General features: G+C 36.4%; 1 protein-coding gene across 1 annotated transcript in view; it reads right to left on the reverse strand.

The window, feature by feature from the left end:
• Positions 1-13,508, reverse strand: part of LOC106065819 (galactoside 2-alpha-L-fucosyltransferase Sec1-like) — a 76,960-nt gene that overhangs the window by 58,496 nt on the left and 4,956 nt on the right. The gene's annotated exons all lie outside the window — the stretch shown is intronic.

The following is a 13,508-nucleotide window of genomic DNA, read 5'->3' on the forward strand; positions in this document are numbered from 1 at the left end:
CTGGTTGTCTTGACTGGCACAACAAGTTCTCTAGACGTTGGTCTATAACTGTCTGTTTCGTTTGTTCCAACAGTTTGCAGTTCATTGTCTTCATCGGTATCAAAGTACCCAGAGATGTCTTCATCGAAACTCTTGTCCAAAAAGCGTTGATTTCTTCTGTATGTTTTTCCATCGTTTGTCTTTATGATGTAAGATCTGGGTGATGAATGTTTTTATGACAACTGCTTTCTGACATGTTTGTCCTAGACGAACTCTCCGACAGAATAATCTTTAGGTAGTCTTGGTTTTGCATTGTATTTCACTTTGCTTTTCATCTGTCGTTCGATGAGTAATGTCTCTGCATTTTCAGTTACCAATGGTTTCAACAGTTTGGGATCAGTTGGAATGATGTCCCTGAGTCTTCTACTCATCAGCAGTTGTGATGGTGAATACGGCAGTCCGCTTATTGGAGTATTTCTATACTCGAGCATAGCGAGATATGGATCTTTCCCACTAAATGTATGCTTTGAATCCTTTTGCTTTTGCACAAAACATAAACAACCAACAATGACGTAATATCATGTAATATTAGCACAGAATCTTCTTCATGCAGTGGAAAATTAAGAATTTTTTGCCTGTCTGGAATTCTGGTCAAAGCTCCTGGGCCCAATTAATATAGTTCAGAAGAAACTACAAATGTCTGGACTGCACATACGGGAGTCTGCTGAAGAAATTAGTATCCTTTCATGCTTTCTGCAAAATGATGAGAAACTGACAAAAACCCAATCCATCGAAAAAGCAAAAGAAGGTAGTGAATACTATGGATTCCCTGTAATCAAAACAACCAGAAGAAAGAAAAGACTTGATGGGAAGTTGAATTCTAATGTAGGACTGTCAATACAACTGCAATTCAAACGTGTTGCGACAGAAGTGCTGGACAGATTTCATATGGAGATGAAGGCAGATTACAAAGGCTGGAAAGACAATGGATACATTTGGGTTTCTTCTTGAATCAAGACACCTGTTGGATGATGACACGCTTATGACAAACTGTGTTACTACTTTTTCCTGTTTGTATGATGAAATAAATGGCAAATCGCTTGTTCAATGATGTCATTGATGCACGAGCACTTTTCATCAACAAACCAGTAATACAATCACCAATAGACATATTGCGGAAACAGGCTTCATATGGTAATTACATGTGCTTAAATCTTGCAACCTCCTCATAATACCGCTAACTCAGGCCACTTCCATTGCGTCATGTGAGAGATCATTATCAAAGCTCAAGTTCATCAAAAACTATCTCAGGGGCACAATGACGCGTAGGACGTAATCATCTTCTTTTTTGAAGTAACGTCTGTATTATATAAGATATGACACAAGAAAGGCTTATCATGGCTTTAATGTCAGTGAAGTCACAAATACTAGAAAGTATCGATGTAGTTGATGTTATAGATTTCTTTGCTGCACATAATGCACGACGTGAAGCGATATGAATTTAGATTTGTCATTTGTGCATTATTTAACTAATAAACAACGGTATTATTTATTAAAAGAGTCTTAATGATTATTTTTTGTTAAGTTTACTGATATACTGAACCAATTTAATTTTGGGCTTATATATTTTTTGCGTAAATTATCTCATGTCATATGTCGAATGTCAAAATGCAAAGGGCCCCCAAAGAAGTCAATCCCCCCGGGCCCCCAAATCCCTAGCTAAGCCCCTGTTTGTTTGTTATATATGTGCAGGAAAAAAAGAATTACGTGATACGTATAACTGAAACAAGGTAACATTAGACAGTTTAGGGTGGGTGGGTCTGAGGAGCTAACTTTTGTTAACTCTCACGTTACACATCCTGGTGTTTAATATCAGACGATCATGAAAACAAAACAAAAGTTCATTTGTTGTTTTTTGTTTTTGTTTTTATAATTTAGTTGTTGTTGTTGTTTTTTATTATTATGGAGGGAGGTGTTGAACACATCCTCCTCTTTTCCACCTGTGGTCATGGAATATGGTAAACTATAGTTTTCTTTTTGTTTTGTTTTTGTTGTTTTTTTTATTTTAGGGGTGAGGGTTGAACATCAAAATCCTCCATGGACACTCAAGTCAAAGTGCGAAGTATTTTATTTCGGGGTGGGGGAGGGGGGGAGGGTGATACCAAGCCACACCTATTTCTTATGATATTACATCACATCATCTTTCATGTCATCATGTCACATTTTATGACATCATATCAAATCTTATCATCTTAGATCTTATTTTATGTCACATCTTTGGCGAATTTCGTGAATGCAGAGCGTGAAAATATAAATACTGAACATGTGTTAAGTAACGTCTGTATAAGATAAGATAAGATAAGATAATGTAAATACTTAGCATGTGTTAGGTATGACCAGAAGTAAGGTCGTATGACAGATCGAGTCTAGTTAGTCTTGTTTTTTTAAGTAACGTCTGTATTATTTAAGTTAAGATAAGATAAGAATGTGGTAGCAAGTTGTGGTAGCAAGTAGTTGTAGATAGTTAGCCAAATACTGAAACTTGTCAGTATACCTAAATACCTCGGAGCTATCGTCTCAGATGAGGCAACCAAATTCGAATTACTTGCCCAAATTGCACAGTCTACATCAGCACTGGAAAACTCAAAACAGTATGGAAAGACAAAGGCATTGCCCTCGACAGCAAAGTCAGACTGATACGCTCCCTGGTCATGGCCACAATCTTATATCCTTGCGAGTCTTGGACGCTGACTGCAAAGTTAGAGAGGAGGATTCTTGTAATGAAATTCAGATGCTACAGAAAGATCCTAGGTATTATATTTAAAGTCCTTATCACAAACGAAGAGATTAGAGACAGGGTAACTGCAGCGATTGGACCCAATGTAGACTGTAGACCCGCTAACTATTAAAAAACAAAGAAAAGAAAACTCTACGGCCAATGAAAAGGTCTTCAAGGCTCGCAAAGGCCTTCCTTCAGGGAACAGTAGCAGGAAAAAGAAGAAGAGGCAGACATAGAACGCGATGGGAAGACAATAGAAAAGAATTGACGGGCCTGCCATTGAAAGACAGAAGACAGAGAGGAATGGAGAAAGACGGTTGACAAATCTTGTTCGGTGCTCCAACGGTCCAGCAGACTAAGGGATAGGAAGGAAGTCAAGTACAGTAGCGGTAGCAAGACAGTAAATTATAGCAAGTAGTAAGTGGAATGTAAGAAGTTATAGTAAGTGGAATGTAAGAAGTTATAGTAAGTGGAATGTAAGAAGTTATAGTAAGTGGAATGTAAGAAGTTATAGTAAGTGAAATGTAAGAAGTTATAGTAAGTGGAATGTAAGAAGTTATAGTAAGTGAAATGTAAGAAGTTATAGTAAGTAGTAAGTGGAATGTAAGAAGTTATAGCAAGTGGAATGTAAGAAGTTATAGTAAGTAGAATGTAAGAAGTTATAGTAAGTGGAATGTAAGAAGTTATAGTAAGTGGAATGTAAGAAGTTATAGTAAGTGGAATGTAAGAAGTTATAGTAAGTAGAATGTAAGAAGTTATAGCAAGTGGAATGTAAGAAGTTATAGTAAGTGGAATGTAAGAAGTTATAGTAAGTGGAATGTAAGAAGTTATAGTAAGTGGAATGTAAGAAGTTATAGTAAGTGAAATGTAAGAAGTTATAGTAAGTAGTAAGTGGAATGTAAGAAGTTATAGCAAGTGGAATGTAAGAAGTTATAGTAAGTAGAATGTAAGAAGTTATAGTAAGTGGAATGTAAGAAGTTATAGTAACTGAAATGTAAGAAGTTATAGCAAGTAGTAAGTGAAATGTAAGAAGTTATAGCAAGTAGTAAGTGGAATGTAAGAAGTTATAGCAAGTAGTAAGTGGAATGTAAGAAGTTATAGCAAGTAGTAAGTGAAATGTAAGAAGTTATAGCAAGTAGTAACTGAAATGTAAGAAGTTATAGCAAGTAGTAAGTGGAATGTAAGAAGTTATAGTAAATAGAAATGTAAGAAGTTATTGTAAGTAGTAAGTGGAATGTAAGAAGTTATAGCAAGTAGTAAGTAGAATGTAAGAAGTTATAGTAAGTAGTAAGTGGAATGTAAGAAGTTATAGTAAGTAGTAAGTGGAATGTAAGAAGTTATAGTAAGTAGTAAGTGGAATGTAAGAAGTTATAGTAAATAGAAATGTAAGAAGTTATAGTAAGTAGTAAGTGGAATGTAAGAAGTTATAGCAAGTAGTAAGTGGAATGTAAGAAGTTATAGTAAGTAGTAAGTGGAATGTAAGAAGTTATAGCAAGTAGTAAGTGGAATGTAAGAAGTTATAGTAAGTAGTAAGTGGAATGTAAGAAGTTATAGTAAGTAGTAAGTGGAATGTAAGAAGTTATAGTAAGTAGTAAGTGAAATGTAAGAAGTTATAGCAAGTAGTAAGTGGAATGTAAGAAGTTATAGCAAGTAGTACGTGGAATGTAAGAAGTAATAGTAAATAGAATGTAAGAAGTTATAGTAAGTAGTAAGTGGAATGTAAGCGGTTATAGCAAGTAGTAAGTGGAATGTAAGAAGTTATAGCAAGTAGTAAGTGGAATGTAAGAAGTTATAGTAAGTAGTAATTGGAATGTAAGAAGTTATAGCAAGTAGTAAGTGGAATGTAAGAAGTTTTAGAAAGTAGTAAGTGGAATGTAAGAAGTTATAGCAAGTAGTAATTGGAATGTAAGAAGTTATAGCAAGTAGTAAGTGGAATGTAAGAAGTTATAGCAAGTAGTAAGTGGAATGTAAGAAGTTATAGAAAGTAGTTAGTGGAATGTAAGAAGTTATAGCAAGTAGTAAGTGGAATGTAAGAAGTTATAGTAAGTAGTAAGTGGAATGTAAGAAGTTATAGCAAGTAGTAAGTGGAATGTAAGAAGTTATAGAAAGTAGTAAGTGGAATGTAAGAAGTTATAGCAAGTAGTTGTCAATAGTCGAGACAAGTTATTTTGCGGGCAAGTTGGAATTCATGTACTAAATAAGTTAGTCTTTACTAAGTTGTTGAAACAAGTGTAGTTGAAGTGAAGTAATGGGCTCTGCCTCAGGGACAAAATATTTTGCAAACTTTTCTTTTATGTTACTTGCTTCAGCTTTAGGGTACAAATGAACAAGTTTGTACCTCAAAAGTTTAACAAAGACATTAGGATATTAAGCTAAGAACTAAGGAGATTGATTTACGATTGACTTGTGACGTCATACATAAAAAAAATATGATGAACTCGTGTAGATGAAGTAAGACCAGGAGGATGTTGTACTTTATGTTTTGTCTGTAACTTTGTTGTTGCCTCTTTGAATAGCCAATGGATTAGTTGAGAATATTCTTGTGTCGTCACAGTTGCAGGAATTTCAGATCTTGAAAGAGTTCCAGCCTTTTGGAGGGGAGGGGTTGAGTATACTAGACATGGGAGGAAATCATTGGGAGAGGGGGGGAATAGAAATCATTTTGTTTCATTGAATTGGTTTCACAAATATATTATAATGCTCCATTGAGATTAGGATTCGAGAATTAGTTCCAATAGGATCAATGGTTTAAAGATCAATAAAATGTTATGAATTTCTACTCCTGAATACGCTTGTGCTTCATTCTTTCTGACCATACGAGGACACAGAACCGATTGAATGTATTATTACAACTGAATCACTCTTAATCAAAATAAATAAATAAATATAAGTTTGATAATGAAACATATCCTTGTCAAAAAAATGTCATTAGCAAACGTCGCAAATGCGTGAATAAAGTAGGATTCGCGTGTGTACACAGCAGATGTATGTCAGACCTTGTATGTGAGTTGCTATAAACAATTTGCGACATTGATCAACCACCATCTGTTGGTAACTAATATTAAATACATCATTTCTACATAAACGTGACATAAGACGTTATTCAGTCGATAAGCTATGTCACAGCTTTCCTATTCTATTTATAATTATAACTCGATAGAATCTACCTTAGGTCTCGATACGTCTAGGTGTCCCTGGTTCAGTTCTAGTTAACGAAATAAAACAATGAAACCACTAGATCAAACATATAAACTTTAATCAGCTTTACTGCATATCACACACACTGGTCTCTCTCTCTCTCTCTCTCTCTCTCTCTCTCTCTCTCTGATCAACCTCTGACAACAAAACACACTTCCGGTCATTCGCGCAAATTGTAAAAATAGATTATACATACATTCATCCGTGACATCTCGCCCCTCCTAAAATTATAATCCCTTTTTTACAAAGATACATAAAAAAACAAGATTTTCAAACAAGTATAAAACATTAAAACACAATACAACAAGAATGTTAATTCGATAAGCCACAAAGGCTCTGAATATGCCACACAGGCGTTTATGTATACAAACAATTTGAACATAGTCACACAGACTTTAATGTAGTTACACAGGCTGCAATGTAATAGGCACACAGTCTATAGTTAAGACACACAGTCTTACAAGATGAAGACACACAGTCTTAAAAGATGAAGACACAAAGTCTTAGTTGTAGGCAGAAAGTCTACCATCAAGCAACAAAGTCTAAACTGTTGAAGACACAAAGTCTTTGATGAAGCAACACATGCTTGTGAGAAGCCACGTAGGCTTAAATCTATGATAAGCGTGACAGAATGTCCGCTACGACGTTTCCTTTACCTGGAATATGCTGCACTTCGAACTGAAAGTCCTGAAGCATCAGGGCCCAGCGAGTTACCCTGGAATTCACAGACTTACGTGTGTTTAAACAGCGTAAGGGTGCGTGATCTGTGCGGAGTACGAATGTTCTGTCTAACAGGTATCTGGCCAACTTGGTTACTGCCCAAACAACTGCCAAGCACTCTCTTTCTACGGTGCTGTATCGTTGTTCTGCTGAAGACAACTTTCTACTGACGTACATAACGGGATGTAGAATGCCCTGTGATTCCTGTGCTAGGCATCCCCCGATAGCAACAGCAGATGCATCAGTAGCTAGTATGAATTCCTTCTGACAGTCAGGTAGACTCAGGATCGGCTCCTCAGCAAATGCCTTCTTTATCTTCTGCAGCGATACTTCACAGTCAGGTGACCATCTGATCACGTTGGGTGCTCCCTTTCTGGTCAGGTTTGTGAGTGGCTCAGTCATCTCTGCAAAATCCGCTATAAACCTTCGATCGAAGTTGCAGAGTCCCAATAAACTACGGACCTGTCTCTTGGTTGTTGCCTGACGAAGATTCATAATCCGTTGTCGCAGTTCAGGTTGTGGTTTCAGTGCGTGTCCTCCAATTACATATCCCAGAAAGTAAATGTTTTTGCAACCAATCTCCACTTTAGATGGTCTCATGGTTAAACCATTTCTCCTCAATGTATCTAGAACCATTTCTAGATGTTGTAGATGATCTGACCAATTAATGTCATGAATGCAGATGTCGTCTAGGTAGCACAGTACATGGGGTAGATTAGACAACACCTTTCTCATCATTCTGCTGAACGTTGCTGGTGTGTTGACAAGCCCGAAACTCATGACATTAAATTGAAATAAACCAAAAGAACTACTAAACGCTGTAAGTGGTTTAGCTTTATCTACCAAATGTATCTGCCAATACCCACGGGTCAGGTCTAGCTTTGTAAAAAATGTTGCGTCTGCCATTTGAGGTAACAAGTTTTCAGGATTGGGTAATGGTTCCAAATCAAGCACAGTAACTTCGTTAAGCTTTCTGAAGTCAACACATATTCTTACTGCGCCTGATTTTTTTCTAACCACCACCATAGGTGCCGTGTATGGTGACTCTGTTGGTGATATAATATCTAACTTCAGCATCAACTGAATCTCTTCTTCCACTTCCTTCATATACCCTAAAGGTACTGGATAAGGTTTCTGTTTCACTGGTTCAGAGTCTTTGAGAATGATGTCGTGTTTAATTGCTGCAGTTCTCCCTGGTACATCGGTCAATATATCATCGTATCTAGCCAGTACTTCTTTCACTTGCTTCGTTTGCTCTACTGATAGTGACACTTCAGTTTTGCAATCTGTCCAAGTTTCTGATTGCTTTTAAGTTAATACAGATAGTAATGATCCAGTCAATTCATTTTCGTCTTTCTCAGGTTCATTAACTATCGCACAACTGGAACGAACTACTTCATCAGTGTTAGCATTACTTTCCTGTGGCTTTCCACCAAACTCTCTTAACATATTGATGTGAAATGTTTTCAGTTTTCCTCTCATGTTGATTTGGTAATCTACTGCAGTTATTTTCTTGACTACTGTTAGACACCTTATTTATATAGGTTAGTTATTTAGCGACGCACCATAGAAGACGCATATTGAACGGGACTAGTGACGTTTGGGATATGTTGGGTTAGAGACCGGAAAATCAGTTAGCGATAGAATACTCCAGGGTAACGACGTGTTTAGTGACAGAGACTTCTACTGTGGCATTTTATCAGAATAAATCCATGTGAAATAGTTCATCAGTGTTGACTACATCTCTTCACTCGTTAAAAACAGATGTGCCTGTTCTTGTCTGACTTGTTGTTCAACTACACGGAATACACCCGAACAATTACACCCAAACGCTTGCAGAGTAATTAGTTGACTTCAGGACAGCCTGAATAAGCAACATCACACTACTTGAAATGGTCCTTGCCACTGAACAATCAGTTTACTGTCTTTCCTTGGTAGTAGTACATACACAAGACTTCCTCCTTGAAGTTTTCTTACAGTTTTATTTCTGTTAACAATGGTTCTGTGTCGTGCTGTGACTCTAATGCTTGCTTGGCAAGTTGACATGCTGTTACCACTTTCTCTAATGCTTGCTTTGCAAGTTGACATGATGTTACCACTTTCTCTCTCAGCTCGACGACATGTTGACAGCTGGTTCTAGATTCATTATCAAGATTTTCTTTTGTCAACAAATCTTTCAGCAAACTAAGTGGACCTTTCGGGTTTGCTCCATACAATAATTCAAACGGTGAAAATCCTGTACTTTATTGTGGAACTTCTCGGTAAGCAAAGAGAACTGCTGGGATGTACATGTCCCAGTCTGCTGGTCTGTCTAGTGCTACTTTGCCTAATAAGTCCCGTTCCACCTCTCGCAAACCGCATTGCTCTGGGGCCTGTAAGGCATTGTGAAGGTTTGACGAATCCCTAACTGTTTCAGAAATTGATGTGTTAACTCAAATGTTAACTGAGTCCCTTGGTCACTTAGAATTTCTTCAGGGAATCCTAAGCGAGAGAAAATGTTGAACAATTCATGAGTTACATTTTCTGCAGTTATTGTCTTTAATGGCACGGCCTCTGGCCAACGTGTGCCTAGGTCAACCATCGTAAGGATGTATCTGTATCCTCTTTTAGACATAGGGTTTATGGGACCCACAATGTCTACGGCTACTTTCTGAAATGGTCTATATTGCAGATCTGTGACCTGTAATGGGGCTTTTGTATAACGATTTCTGGGCTTTGTACTGGCACAAGTGCTGCACGCTGAACAATATTTTTTCACATCTTTCAATATTCCTGGCCAGTAAAAGTTATAAAGAATTCTTTTTCTTGTTCGTGCTGTCCCCATATGACCCTCAAAAGGTGAGTCATGGCCTAACTCTAAAATTCTGTTTCTTTCGGCGGCAGGGACGACTAGCTGTAGTTTCTCTTTCAAGTCAGCTGTAGGTCTCTCCAACACACATGCTTCAACTTTCCCAGATAAAAATGGCGTATCAATGTCAATGACAGCTGTGGGATATTCTTCAATTGTCCTGCAAATGTCATACATTGGACTTTCTTACCCGTCAACTGGTGAGGGTGCACATGTAGTCTCTTCACTCCGATTGTGGTCGCTCCTGTGTCTCTCAAGACCCAAATAGATTTCTTCCCAACAAATCCAGGATACATTTTTAATTTCCCAGCGTCACAAGTTACAGCTCCAGCCATCTGGATCTGATCAGATTCATGAGGGAGTTGTTCACCATGTTGATAGTCTATGCAAACTGACGCATTGTATGGATGTCCAGTCGGTCTTCCCCTGTTGCTGGTTTTAAACTCCTGACTTCTGCTTGAGCCCATAGTCTCATTTCGTCTTAATGGGCTTTTGTTTCTACATTGGGCTGCTAAATGTCCCGTTTTGAAACACTTAAAACATTTTCTTTTTTCACCCACACTTCTTTTCTGCAGACGGTCCTGTCTCCATTCTTGTTTAAATCGACTTCTGTTATCATTAGTCTTTGCAGCAAAGGCAAACTTGCTAGTTATCAAGTCTTCCTCTCTCTGAATTGTCTGCTCTGGATGTGCAGTAATATATTGCTGACATAACTTGACTGCTGTTGGCACATTCTTAGTTTTTTCCCGCCGTTGTACGTGAGCGCACACACTTCACGACTTCACGCCTTCTTGCTCCTTGACCTTTTCACAATGGCGAATCGTAGTTCTGCCTAATGTCTTCCAAGACTAAGCCAAGTAACTAGATAAACGAGCCCCCAAATATGTCACAGCTTTCCTATTCTATTTATAATTATAACTCGATAGAATCTACCTTAGGTCTCGATACGTCTAGGTGTCCCTGGTTCAGTTCTAGTTAACGAAATAAAACAATGAAACCACTAGATCAAACACATAAACTTTAATCAGCTTTACTGCATATCACACACACTGGTATCTCTCTGATAAACCTCTGACAACAAAACACACTTCCGGTCATTCGCGCAGAATGTAAAAATAGATTATACATACATTCATCCGTGACAAGCTACTTCCACTACTAGGTTTTTACTGAAAAATGACAATAATTATTACTGCTTTTTATTAACAAAAAGAATATTTTCTAAGCAATTGAAAAAATGCTAATAGGTTGATGGAATATGGAATTTTAAAAAAATTGTATAGAGTTCTATTCCATAGGATCACATTGGAAGGAGAAGGCGGACACAGACCTGACCCAAACAAATAAAATTGATTGAAGGTCTAAGGCAGTGATTCCCAAAGTGGTCTATGTAGACCCCCAGGGGTCTGCGAAGACCTCTAGGGGGTCCATGAAAGTGAAAAAGTAAATTGGGGGTCTATGAGATGTCCATCGGGGTCTACGGTAGTGGATTTCATTTAAGCAAGTTATAACTTTAATTTTCATACTCAGTTAATGTAACTATTTCAAGCACGTATAAATAATTTGTAATTTAGTTATAAATATTTGTCCTGCTATTGAAATGTAAAATTGTTGTATTTAATTTCAATACTTATCTAAATAGTTACTTTTGTCTACATGTAACTAATGTTGAACAAAAAGAAATCTAGATTTTACATCATAGATTATTTATTTCCTTGGTTAAATAAGCGGATGTCTAAGTGCCTTTTTATGACCATATGAAACCAATTACAGGATTATTTGAGACGATGCTACCCTCGTAAAAAAATAAAGGTGATAAAAAATTTCAAAAACTCAAAAATAAAGTTTAGGATAAACCCACACAATCTTTCTTCAACATCATATAGAAAAGATGGTGATTTGTGAGTGTCTTATAAGATCTCTTACCTATAGCCAAATATGGAAAACACTATAGATAAAACATTGATTTTACCAGCCATTGAAGTAGTTTTAAAAACTGTTTTACATAAACGTAAATCTGTTATTATGCAACAAATTTCTTTAATAAACACTATAGTTCAAGGGCACATCGATGGGATGAGCATTAAAGCTGCAAACTGCCTAATGGTCTTCTGCTCCATATTTTTCCACAGGGCTGAAACAGGAAACCTTTCCCATGTTTGGGTATAGCTGCAAAGCAGCAGATTATTGAATTCTGTTTTCCTTTGGCTTGGTGGGCTGCAAGCCAAGGCTAATGAGTCCCTCCTGCCAAAGCTTACTGGTTCAGGCGCCAGTAACTCATCTTTGACCCTTCTCATGTAAGTGAAAACAGCTCCGCGGGCCCAATATTTGAGCCAGATGTGAAAAATCAAGAAACACACTAGAAACTGCTCTTTTCGAAAAATTTTAAAATGATATTTAAGGCAAATTGATTAATTAATTAATATTTAATGTTTGAAGGACTACTTCATAGAACAAAAACTATCTATATGAAACATAATAACCGTAATAACGAATGATGAACAAGCAAAAAAAAAAAAAAACATCTCTAGTGTGTTTGGTGATTCCAGCAATACATATTTATTTATTTTTTGGTTTAAATTTTATCAGTCAAAAAAGATTGTAACTTTTGATGTAGCTTTAAATTACTTTTTCACTCTTCGACTCAATACAGTTATAAATTAATTTTAATTTAAAAATGAGTTTATGAATCTGGAAAAATGCAATACAAGTTAAGCAGGGGGTCTACCGAAAACCAGAAAACATGGCAAGGGGTCTACGAGACAAAAAAGTTTGGGAACCACTGGTCTAAGGAATCAAGAGAGCATTTCAATATAAGTTATGGTCATGGGTCAAAGGTCGCAGGTCAAATCGTAACCATGTCAAGCTTGTTAAACTAAAAATATATCTAAATGTAAATTAGTCGAAGCGAAAATAAGTGCTGTAGTAACATCAATTAGTTAATCAATTAGGTAGAAGTGCTGTAGTCACATCAATTAGTTAATCAATTAGGTAGAAGTGCTGTAGTAACATCAATTAGTTAATCAATTAGGTAGAAGTGCTGTAGTAACATCAATTAGTTAATCAATTAGGTAGAAGTGCTGTGGTAACAATAATTAATAAATCAATTAGGTAGAAGTGCTGTAGTAACATCAATTAGTTAATCAATTAGGTAGAAGTGGTGTGGTAACAATAATTAATAAATCAATTAGGTAGAAGTGCTGTAGTAACATCAATTAGTTAATCAATTAGGTAGAAGTGCTGTGGTAACAATAATTAATAAATCAATTAGGTAGAAGTGCTGTAGTAACATCAATTAGTCAATCAATTAGGTAGAAGTGCTGTAGTAACATCAATTAGTCAATCAATTAGGTAGAAGTGCTGTAGTAACATCAATTAGTCAATCAATTAGGTAGAAGTGCTGTAGTAACATCAATTAGTTAATCAATTAGGTAGAAGTGCTGTGGTAACATCAATTAGTTAATCAATTAGGTAGAAGTGCTGTGGTAACACGAATTAATAAATCAATTAGGTAGAAGTGATGTGGTAACACGAATTAATAAATCAATTAGGTAGAAGTGCTGTGGTAACATCAATTAGTTAATCAATTAGGTAGAAGTGCTGTAGTAACATCAATTAGTTAATCAATTAGGTAGAAGTGCTGTGGTAACATTAATTAGTTAATCAATTAGGTAGAAGTGCTGTGGTAACATCAATTAGTTAATCTAGCCCTCTTAGTGGGGAGGCGGTCCTATTTTTATGGAGAAATCATAGTTTGTGAACAAAATTAGTTGCCTAGCTATATAATATAAGGTACATATTGATGTTTTAACCCATTTGTGTATTATGTCGCACACAGAATCTGATCTCAAATTTTATCATTAGAAAATGAAAAAGTGATGTACCAGGTGGGAGGAGCGACACATCGCCTTCCGCCCATCGGACATACCAATATTTTTTATTTTTTTTGTATTTTAGTTTAAAAATTACAAAATAAAAAAAAAA

Source organism: Biomphalaria glabrata, chromosome 17 (assembly GCF_947242115.1).
Source record: "Biomphalaria glabrata chromosome 17, xgBioGlab47.1, whole genome shotgun sequence".
Taxonomy (NCBI): Eukaryota; Metazoa; Mollusca; class Gastropoda; family Planorbidae; genus Biomphalaria; species Biomphalaria glabrata.